Genomic DNA, 11,796 nt, shown 5'->3' with positions numbered 1-11,796 from the left:
TAATAATTAATATGCGCCACTATTCACATATCACGTATATAGTCACATTGTATTTTGAACCCTTTTGTGCAAAGGCGGCTAACTACATAATAGAATTAATAAGAATGATAAATTGTCACAAATAAGAAATTAAATCTGTTTCTGTGGTTTTCCTGCTTTTATCAAGCTCTTTTTTTCCAGTTTTTTTCTGTGCTTTATGCCTACAGTACCTCTTGCAGTCCTTCTGTTGTTTTTTTTTCCTCCCTCTGCCCTTGCCCTTTTTTGCACCTCACTTCCTAACATCTTTTTTCTCACCATTTGTTTATCTTTCCATTTTTTCTTTTATCTTGTTTGCCTGCCTTTTATAGTTTTCTTCCACGATTTAACATCTTTTTTGCTCCCATGCGCGTGCACACACACACACACACACACACACACACACACACACACACATATATATATAAATATATATACACACTTTCTGTACTTTTCTGCACAAAGTATCAGTGAGGGAGGATCATTTCCAGTGATGCATGGACCAAATTGGATTGCTGCTTCATAAGACAGGGGTATGGGCCCCTCAGAACTTTGTTGCTGCTTTGTTGTTAATCCAGCCATGTATATAGTACTGCCCTGTGGAATAAGACAGTGCTATATAAATCTAATAATAATAATATCAAGGGCAACTACCTAATAGTACTACTAATACTGTTGTTAGTTGCTATTATTTGTTTACAATGTGTTGGGTATCATAGATTGACAATTTAAAGAGACACTAGTAATTGTTTTTGTCTTATAATAAGCTAACATACAGCCTAAATTGTCATGAACAGTTTTGTTAGCTGAATATAGATGTAAGGGTCCATAAAATATAGCTTGGTGGGTTATTGTTTTCTTTTTCTTAGTGCAAAGGATAATATAATTATTAGTTTACAGAGTAGAGACTCTCCAATAGCATCTCTGTGTGGAAATTAACTTCCAATATTATCATTATAAGCCTCTAATAAGGATTAACATGTATTTTAATGTAATTTTAACTTGTAATTGGCCAAATACAGATGTTATTGCTTCTTACTAGATCATAAAAAACAATTATGCATGACACTTAATATGTAATTATATTAATTTGTCCAGAAAACCAATAAAAGTCAATTTCTCAATATTCATGAATTGAGTCTCTCAACACTATAAAAACACCAACACAATATACATTTAACATCAATTGATATATAAAGATTTACAGAAAAGTTCATTCCACAAAAGTGTGATTACAATCTGTACTTGATGGGAGCAATGAATGTCATATTCACATATATTTTTACGTCCATTGTTATTTAGATTATAAATGATTAAAGTGTTTTGATTGATGTCATCTATACCTTCCCAAAATCATTAGTTATACTTTCTTCTTCATGTGTTACAACTGATTTAGTTACCTCTTTACCTAAAATTGTGCTGTTAGAAAGGAAATAGAGAGTGTGTTTAAATTACTTGTACATAGCAAACCAAAATGAAAGAAATAAATGAAAATTATAATAGGACATTTCAGGTGCATATTTTTTAAGTGCATTATGCTATCAAAGGACAAAGCATGATAACATTATAGATTTAGAATTTGTTTAGACAATAAGCATTAAGAAGGTCATGAGAATTAATGAAATAGAGTTGAATACAGGATTTTAATTAGAAAAAATACAAATGGGAAAATCAACACACTTCAGGAATAAGGTGAACATTTGGAACAAAACTTATTATCATATAGAAAGATATTAAAAGCAGATAAGAACCATAAGACCCATCTAGTCTGCTAGTTTAAATTATCTAATTATATTAGCCTCTACCACTTCTACTGGAAAGCTGTTCTATTTATTTATACAGCCAGTAATATGAATAGTTTAACATTTCTTTGTTGGATTTTTTGTCATTTACCCAACTGATAACTAAAAAATATTTATTTTGCAGTTAGTGATATTAATCAATTAATATATATATATTTTTTTTAAAATTCATTATTACATTTATGTGTCAAAACCTAGATTTATAGTTAAAATATGCAATTGGAAAATAGGCCCTGCGTTATGTGGCTTTCACTGTGAATTATTAATAAATGTATGTTAACTCTTAATTCAATACAATATAACATGGAGTAGGATAATGGTTCCTTTTTAATGCTACCATTCATGTCGTTTAGTTCATTATATACTTTTGGCTGTCAGTTGTTTTACTTTTCTACTGTATGTTATAATTCTTTAGATGTTCTTTGAATACTCTTGACAATGTATTTGTGTGTGTAAAATTTATCCAATTGAGTTGTAGTAATAGTTTGTGCATCCCATCCAATCACTTTGTCGACGTGTCTTTCTATTGATTTTAACGTAGCTTTTTCTAGTAGTCACAGTTTAGATTCCTCAATTACTATATGGGTTAGGTCAGGGGGTAGAATCACAAACAATGCATTTTTGGCATATAATCTATCGTATTATCTCTTGCATACTGACAGGTATCTATTCACAACTGTATTAATTTACAAATTAGTAGCTACTCAAGTTCCCAAGTCTCAGAAAAATAACAGTTGTAAAATGGTGTCAGCAAGACAGAAGGTGCCTATAATAAACAGGTAAAAATAAATCTTCCTCTTATGGTTTCGTCTTACTGAGAAATCTGTATTGACTTTAATTCCTTAAAAAAAAAAATAGAAGGCCTTAGCTATTAACAGCCTAAAATGTTTAATTAGAAACCCACAATAACCGAACACCAATGACTAGTTTTGGAGTACTAGACACCTTCAGCTGATCACACTAACCCAATTATATAACAATTAATAGAGATAATTAAATGTTTAATTCAATTAACGTTGTACATAGATAGAGTTGCCCACTGCATAAATATATCAATCTTCCAAAATGCATAAATATGTAATAACCAGATTTCAGACCCTGAGCACTACACTAACTGGACTGGAGGAAATGTCTTTTTTCATCACTAGCCCGTGAGTTGCTTTCAAGCTGCACATCGAGCCACCATTGCTTGTCCTGTGGGATGAAGTGGTATAAAAGCTTAACCCCTTAACGACAATCCCCGTACATGTACGGGGTTGCCGTGCAACGGGTTAACGACAATGCCCGTACATGTACGGGCTGCCGTTAAATAGCTGCATCGCCGCTTTTCGTCGCGATCGGCGGCTTTGCAGCATCCACGGAAGCCTCACAAGTGAGGCTGACCGTGGATTCGGGGAGGGCAGCCCTTGGCAGCCCTCCCCGGAAGAAAAATGGCCGCCGCCGCACCGATCATCAAAGATCGCGGCGGCGCCTGGCTAAAACTGCTTAGGAAGCGATCGGAATCGCTTCCTAAGCATAAACTGTGTTGCTGACATGCCTCAGTATCGAGGCATGTAGCAACACAACCCCCCGACCCCCGATCGCCTTGTGATTGCTCCGAGGAGCAACCACAAGTGCCATCCTGTGAATGACGTTGCCGTCATTCACAGGATGGCATTAACAATAGATCTTAGTTCACAGAGGGTCTATCCAGACCCTCTTGAGAACTCTCGAGCTCCTCCTGCAGGTTGAATGCAGGTACTGCATCCAACCATGCAAGGTCAATGGAGCCCAGCTCACTATTGAGAGTGATTAGTAATAAAAAAAAAAAAAAAAATATGGTAACATGTAAAAATCCCCACTGTCACCAAAAAAAAAAAAAAAAAAAGTTTTTAATAAGCAAGTCCTAAAATTCTTTATCTTTACAAAAATTCCAGCATGGAAAGAGTTCAAATATTGGCATTACAAATGCCCATAGTGTGTCTAGTATTAAAAAATATATGATTTGATGGGGTAAATTGAATTGGCCGGGTTCAAAGATGTCCCAAATATGGGACATGGGGCAGATGTCTAAATGGCAAAAAATACACACCTCACAAAGGTGGCATTTTACTTCCCAAATAACCCTACAAACCCATGCATGGGGGGTATCACTGCGCTCAGGAGATGTTACTGAACACATATTGGGGTGTTGTTTGACACGGACATATACCAGGAGCGATAGATTTATACCTGAAGTACAACACGTGTGAAAAAAATACAAAAAAAATTACTACCATAAAGTTTCACTAAGGGTGGTGGTAAAATTAGTGCATGGAAAGGGTTAAAATACCAGCATTTCAGATGCCTTGGGGTGTCTAGTTTTTAAAAATATATGACTTGATGGGGTAAATTGCATTATCCGGCTTCAAAGATACCCGAAATGGCACATGGGGGAAGAATTACCAGATTTGGAAAAAATGGTTTTGAAATGGCAAAACGCTACCTGTACTTATTGCCCCATAACGTGCAGAAAAAAGCAAAAAAACATAAAAACATTGGGTATTTCTAAACTCAGGACAAATAGTAGAATTTATTTAGCAGGTTTTTTCATTCGTTTTTGCAGATAAGTAAAAGTTTTCTGTTCAAAAAGTGAGAAAAAGTAATTTTTTAACAAAAAATCTCCATATTTTAGCATTTTTTTTAATAGTAAATTAGATGATATGATAAAATGAATGGTATCTAAAGAAAGCCCTGTTTGTCCTGGAAAAAACAATATATAATATGTGTGGGAGCATGAAATGAGAAAGAAGAAAATTACATCTAAACAGTAACACTGAAAAACGTTAAAAGAGCCATTGTCCCGCAATATACTACGAGTAAAAACCCCTATTGTCCTTAAGGGGTTAAATAAATGACAAAACATCCCTGCAAACACCTCCACCTTTAAGTCCTCCATGTAGGGTGTTCCAATGCATCCCACTTTCATTCCCACTGCAGAGTGATCAGCTGTGGCTCATCAGAGGTCTCAGGAACACCTGAATAGACCCTCTGGAAGCTGTTTTACTGCTTCCAATGGTGTCAGCACTGACATTGCCAGCAGAGAATGCCAAACAGAACTAGGCTAGTTTTTGGTATGTAAGTGTAACTGCCACTTGCACCGTGCATGGATACAGCAGATAAGTCAGCACACAGCCAGTAAGGTTTGCTTCTGCTGTCAGTCTAATGACTGATTTTTCAAGGACCGGTGGGGATACCTTATTACGATATTTGCTCAAATATAGGGTTTTTTTTCAGTGCTGCAGGGGACCTGGATCCTCCTCTATGGCAGCCTGTCGATGTCTGGGTGGCACTTGCAACGGGGCTTTTATGACATCATTGAAGGCCCGGTGTAAGTGCTGGGCGGAAGCAAAGGTTGTCTACACTCATCGTGCAGACATCCACTGGCTGTCCCCACTAGACACTAGGGAGTCTGAAGCATGGGGGGCAAGTCTGGGGATGCATTGGTAAGTCTGGGGGGGGCAGAGTGGCATATAGTGTGTATGAAGCATATCTGGGGGGCAAAGTGGCATATCTGGGGGCAGAGTGGCAAACAATTAACCATGGAGCGCATATACATAAGGAAGAAAATAATAATAGTGCAATATTGTTGAACTGAAATAGTTCACTGAGCAGAGTGGCAAGCCTGGGGCAGATGTGCATAACTGAAGGGGCAAGTTGGCAAATAAAAGCAAGAAATGCATTTTTCTCAATCATAGTTTTTAACGTCCAAGCTTAGAAAGTAATCTATGCTTAAACGGTGTTGCTGTAATGCCTCCCCGGGGCGTCAACATCTGCCATACACACTTAAAAATAGGTCATAGGCACAGACTGACCAAAATGGGGACAAAAAGCACACTTCCCAAATGTGGCCTTTTAACCCCAAGCACCAGACAAACCCGAGCATGGGTGGTATCACTGTACTCGAGAGATGTTGCTGAACACACATTGGGGTGTGTGATAGTGATGTATACCTGAAGCTATACATTTATACCCGAAGTACAATTTGTGTGGGGAAAAAAAAACAAAAAAAAATACTCCCACAAACTTTGGCAAAGGCTGGTGGTAGAATCTCATGCATGGAAAGGGTTAAAATATTAGCATTTGAAATACCTTGGGGTATTTAGTTTTCAAAAATATATGGTTTGATGAGATCAATTGCATTTGCCAGCTTCAAAGATGGCCCTATTAGGACATGGGGCAGCAGGACCAGGTGTAAAAGTTCCAAGTGCACACTTCCTAAATGTGGCATTTTATCTCCCAAAACAACACGACAAACCCATGAATGGGGGGTATCACTGAGTATCATAGGGAGTCTGTTGAGGAAGCAGGAGGAGAAATGGCACAGGCAGGCTGTTTGGGAGCATACATGGTACAGGCAGGCTGTTTTAGGACAGAAATGGCACATGCCAGCTGTTTAGGGGCAAAATGGCAAATGTAGACTTTAGGGGCAAACTTGACACAGGAAGGCTGTTTGGGGGGCATACTTGGCACAGAGATGCTGCTTGGGGACAGATGGCACAGAGATGTCCAGATTTGGGGGGCAAAATGGCACAGGAAGGTTGTTTGTGAGCATAAAGCCTAAGGTTGCTGCTTGGGGAGGCAGAATGGCACAGGTAGGCTGTTTGGGGGCAGAAATGGCACAGGGAGGTTTCATGGGTAAAGGTGACACAGACAGTTGGTCTGGGAAGGAGAAATGGCACATATGAGCATTTTTGGGGGGCAGAAATGGCACAGGCAGGCTGTTTGAGGGGGTAAAGATGGCACAAGCAGGGTGTTTGGTGGAAAAAAGATGCCACAAACAGGATGTTTGGGGAAAAAGATGAAACCCAAAAGCTGCTTGGGGGAAACAGATGGCACAGACTTGGCAAGGATGGCCCTATGGGACATGTTGCTTATGAAGTTGAGGGGCTGGGGATCTGTTCCCCATGTACTTATTTTAACATTTTAACACTTCCAGTTTCTGGGATTTTAATAATAATGTGGTATCATTAAGAAACAATTCAATATAATTTTAAAAATAATGAGTTATAGCTATTTGACAGGCCAATAGAGTAGATAAGGGGTGTGGACACAATAGCTCAACAACGTGATAAAACATATAGAACTGGTGTCTAAATTTTTCCAGGGCTACTTTTCATTTCCAGTCCATCCCTGGAATTATTCTATGATTTATATGGAGCAGTCCAGTGGGCAGGCACAACCTCAGTAATATATACTAATATACAATAATATGTACCTTTTGGCAAATGCACAATACACAATACCCAGTTCTGTGCCACATGTTTTCCACAAGATTGCTTTAGAACAAGTCCACTAATGAAGGACATAACATATACCGTCATAGTGGAATAAACAAAAACATAGCAAATAAAATAGAAACAATAGAAGGCACCGAAATGACACCAGAGCAGCTCGCAAGACAGTTCTGCCTTTTTGTCAACCCACTTTTATTGAAGCCTTCCTATTTTCCTTTCCTAACTGTATCTTTTATTCATAGACTTCCTCTTAAAATAAAAAATGCTAAGAAGATATAGAATCAATAAAAACAAAAAGAAAATTACAAAATGCCAAAGTCTAATGGTTACAGTGCATGTGATGAATATATTAGCCAACACATTAGTAACACAAATTACAAAATCTGTTTATTTATATCCAAAATGTTGATTAGATTTGAAAATACCATGACAGAGTAGTAAATAACGTTACATATAATCTGCAAGTTTGATGTATTGGGAACCAACTAACACATTTAGTTTCAAAGGTAAACAAGAGATACATAAAATTAACTTTTTATGAAATTTCAAGGAAGCAAGAAATGTGATTGATGAATTGTCCATATCCAATAAGAAGACTTTAGCTTATGTGGAGACAGGGCCAACTTAAGGTGCTGAGCCAGCAGGACGTACCACCATGACATTTTATACCCAAGCAGTTAAATGCAGGAAGTTAGCACTGAAACTGTAAGGAACATTTATAAAAATAAATCACACATCATGGACTCTAGAACAAACTGTCTGAGTTGGTGTCAGTTATAAGTAGACTTGGGCGCCAGCCAACTGTTCGTGTTCATCTTTGTGGGGAAAAAATATTCGTATTCCACAAATATTCGCCTGTTCCTGTGTTTGGTTTGAGCAAATATTTGTGTACATTCTTTGTGTTCATTTTTTTTCTTAGTTTTTTTGTAGAAGGGGCTAATATGGGGTTAACTCAATAGAAACGCTTGTGCAGATTTTTTTAAATCCAGGTGCCGCAATTTGGCCGGGGGAGACCACTGGTTCCGGGAAAATCACTTCTCCGTTTCCCTGGGTAAACACCCGAATCCACCAGGTCATGGGAGCGGGGTCTTGACACGCCCCACTCCCTGTCAGTTTCCCCTTTAAATGGGAGTGTTTCCTGCAATGTCAGCTGGAACGCTTCCGTCAGTGGGAACACCCCCAATGTCAATGGGACCACCCTTGATGTCAGCAGGACCACCCACTGACATCAGTGTACAGTCCTGGCTGTGTCCCGCGAGGGTGGGCTCTGGCTAGCCGGAGACCAGAAGCTCCCAGGTATTCTTGGGATATAATTGTCAGACAGGCTAGGAGTTAGCAACAGAAATTCAGACCATATTAGGGCAGGGACATGTACAGCACCTTGGACACAGATACTGCTTGGTTGCGATTGTATTGGTTGTTTTAATATTTAGTTAATTGGCTGGTATAATTAGAGAACAGGTTGCAGGTGTGGGAGCTAAACCCTAAGAAGAAATGCATCAACCAGCCAAATTTGCTAGTCAAATATTATAAGAGGTACAGATCCCATACCATGCCTTTCCCCTTTCTTCCATTTGTGCCTTGTGCAATGGTAAGAGACTGTTAGGGAATACATGTTAAGTAGTTTTGCATGGTCTTGTCAATTGTGTTAACCCTTAACTTAACTGAACACTTGACTTCATAAGGAATACCAAGTAAAAACATACAGGAATAAATAGTCATTGGTTATGTTGGGCCCACAAATAGTACGAATGAACAAAGATAAAGAAAAAACAAAAATCTCACAAGCAAAAAATGTATTCCACAAGGCTTTTGACAACAAGAACATGAACCTGCATAGATCACCATGTTTTGTAATGCTTAAATTCACGAAGAATGTGTATCAATACCTAATTAGCAGTTAACATTAGCTACAGGTTAAGCATTGAAGTGAAGGTTTTACAGGTACAGACGAGATGATTTGCCTTTAATAATTCTGTAAATGTAGCACTCAGCATGGTATTCTTATGATCTGAAGAGTTCTCTTTCACTAATATATTATAGATAACCAATATGCTTACCTATTCTTAGCGAACTTGTATCTTTCACAAAAGATGAAAAAGCATTTCTACAACCACAGAGAAAAATAATTATGCTGCCTCCAATTAATCCAGTGATTTCAGTCATGCTCTGCATGAACTATTTGAGGTTTAAAACAATGGTAGGATAAAACAATTTGGATTGTTGCAATATAGGTTTCGTTCAGTGACAAAATATAGTACTTATTGCATTAACAACTGACCTAGGTTACATATGAAAAAAAAAGTTTTTTTACATTATCTCATAAGAATAAGCTATATCAGTATTCTAGTTATCACTAAAATATTCATTAAAGCATTTTCGAGAAAACCCTCTTACACTATATAGACAAAAGTGTTGGGACTCCTGACCATTACACCAACAGCGACCTTTAAGACGTTGTATTCTAAATACCGTATTTGCCCAATTATAAGACAACCCTGATTATAAGATGACCCCCCAAAATTTGAATATTAATTTAGGGGAAAAAAGAAAAAGCCTCAATATAAGACTACCCTATAGGAAAATAAGTTTTACTAGTAAATATGAATTCACATGTAAACTATTTTTTCATATTTAATAAAAACTATGAATGAGAATTTTTTTTTTGTTTTTATTTCTTTTTATTTGCCACTCTGCCCCCCAGATATGCCTTATACACCCATATATATCACTCAGCATCCCTAACATGCATTTTAACCCCATATTTGCCACCCCCAGGTTTGCCTTATACCCCCTATATGCCACTCTGCCTCCCTGGTATGCCTTTTAACCCCCTATGTGCCACTCTGCCTCCAGAAAACCATTGAACCCTGCCCCCATGCCACTGTTAACCCAACCGACTTACCAGTGCATCCCTTTACTTGTGACCCGTTCTTCAGACCCTTCAGCCGGTGAAAGTCTGTTTGATGTAGACCTCCGCTGCTGGTGGCCAGTATTTCCGCCGGGAGTTCTATGACTGAGTACGGGCATCACATGACCTTCTGGTGCTCCACCATAGAAGCCCCGGCGGAAGTGCTGGCAGCAGCGGAGGTTGTCTGTGCGCATCACGCAACCGTTCACCGGCTGCGGGATGCACAAAGACAACCTCCGCTGCTGCCGTCATTTCCGCTGGAGCTTTTATGGTGGAGCACCAGAAGGTCATGTGATGTCGTCGCTCCATCACAGAAGCCCCCAGAGTGCCGGCAGCAGCAGAGGCTGGCAGAAAGGAGGGTCCGGGTCCCCTGCAGCGCTGCAGGGGATCTGAATCTTAGTCTTGTAATCAGACATCTATTTGAGGTCTGATTAGAAGACGACCTCGAATATAAGACATTTTTCTTGCTTCTAACACATCAACTTTGAAGGCAGATGTCCGCTTGCTGTCCCACCCACTGGTTCTTTTTTTTAAAGGGAGACTCCAGCCTTCATATGCACTAAAATGCATTTGATAGCTGAGATTTCCGTTTTTTCTCTACTCTATTCATTAGCCCATTTTGGCCACCCTGTGCACATGCAAGGAAGGGCTCCCATTAATTACAAGCAGTAATTCAGTGCCAAGAATCATAGGACCATGAAGGAAGCCAGTTTTTTTTAAATGATGACTGAATGACTTGATGACTTAAGCCCAGGCGACGACTTGATATGGGCATTTTCATGGTCACAAAACATGCAGACCTACGTATACAGCTGACAGCCTCACACTGCAGTACAGGATATGCTGATAGAGTGCCTTACTGGGGTGCTGTGGGCCAGTGGGCCATGTCGCATTTGTCAGCGTACTAGATGGTCAGCCTGGCCTGAATTTTTAAAAGTTTTAATAAAATGTAAACATTTAAAAACCACAAACCATCCAGGTTGTAAGAAATAAATACAAAGTAAAATGTGTCTTTCCAAAACTCCTAGCATGGAAAGTGTTAAGATACCCCGGTTAGAAATACCCTGTGGTATCTAGTTTTCAAAAATATATGGTTTGATGGGGAAAAATGCCCGGCTTCAACGATGTCCCAAATAGGACATGGGCAGAGGATTGGCAGATGTCAAAATTCAAAGTTGAAAAATGCACACCTCGCAATGATGGCCTTTAAGCCTCCAAACAAACCTGACAGATCTATGCATGTTGGGGAGTTGTTTGGCAGTGACATATACCAGGATCTGTAAATTCATACCTGAAGTACAATGGGTGTGAGAAAAAAATTACAAAAGCCAACAAAGGCTGATGGTAGAATTAGTGGATAGGAACTGTTAAAATACCAGCATTTGAAATACCCTGGGGTCTCTAGTTTTCAAATATATGGTTTGATTAAATTGAATTAGTCGGCTTTAAATATAGGACATGGGAATACCAAATTTGAAAAAAAGTTTTGCCGGTACAGAGGAGAGGGAGACCTCCCTACGTCAATAAGGAACCACAGCCGCCGCCATTGAGGAGATGGAGACCCCCCTCCGTCAGCCAGCAGCCTCAACTGCCGGTACAGAGGAGAGGGAGACCTCCTTCCGTCAATCAGGAACCGCAGCCGCCGCCATGGAAGAGAGGGAGACCCACCTTCATCAGCCAGGCAGCAGCCGGCACGGACAAGAGGAAGACTTTCATCCACCCCAAGAACTGCAGGCACATATACTTATAGGCTACAGTCTTGCCACACTCAAGATGGGTGCCGGATTCCACCAAATGGGAAGTCACGTCAGAC

Source organism: Spea bombifrons, chromosome 1 (genome assembly GCF_027358695.1).
Source record: "Spea bombifrons isolate aSpeBom1 chromosome 1, aSpeBom1.2.pri, whole genome shotgun sequence".
In the NCBI taxonomy this organism is placed as follows: domain Eukaryota; kingdom Metazoa; phylum Chordata; class Amphibia; order Anura; family Pelobatidae; genus Spea; species Spea bombifrons.
Note: the sequence above shows the minus strand (reverse complement) of the source record.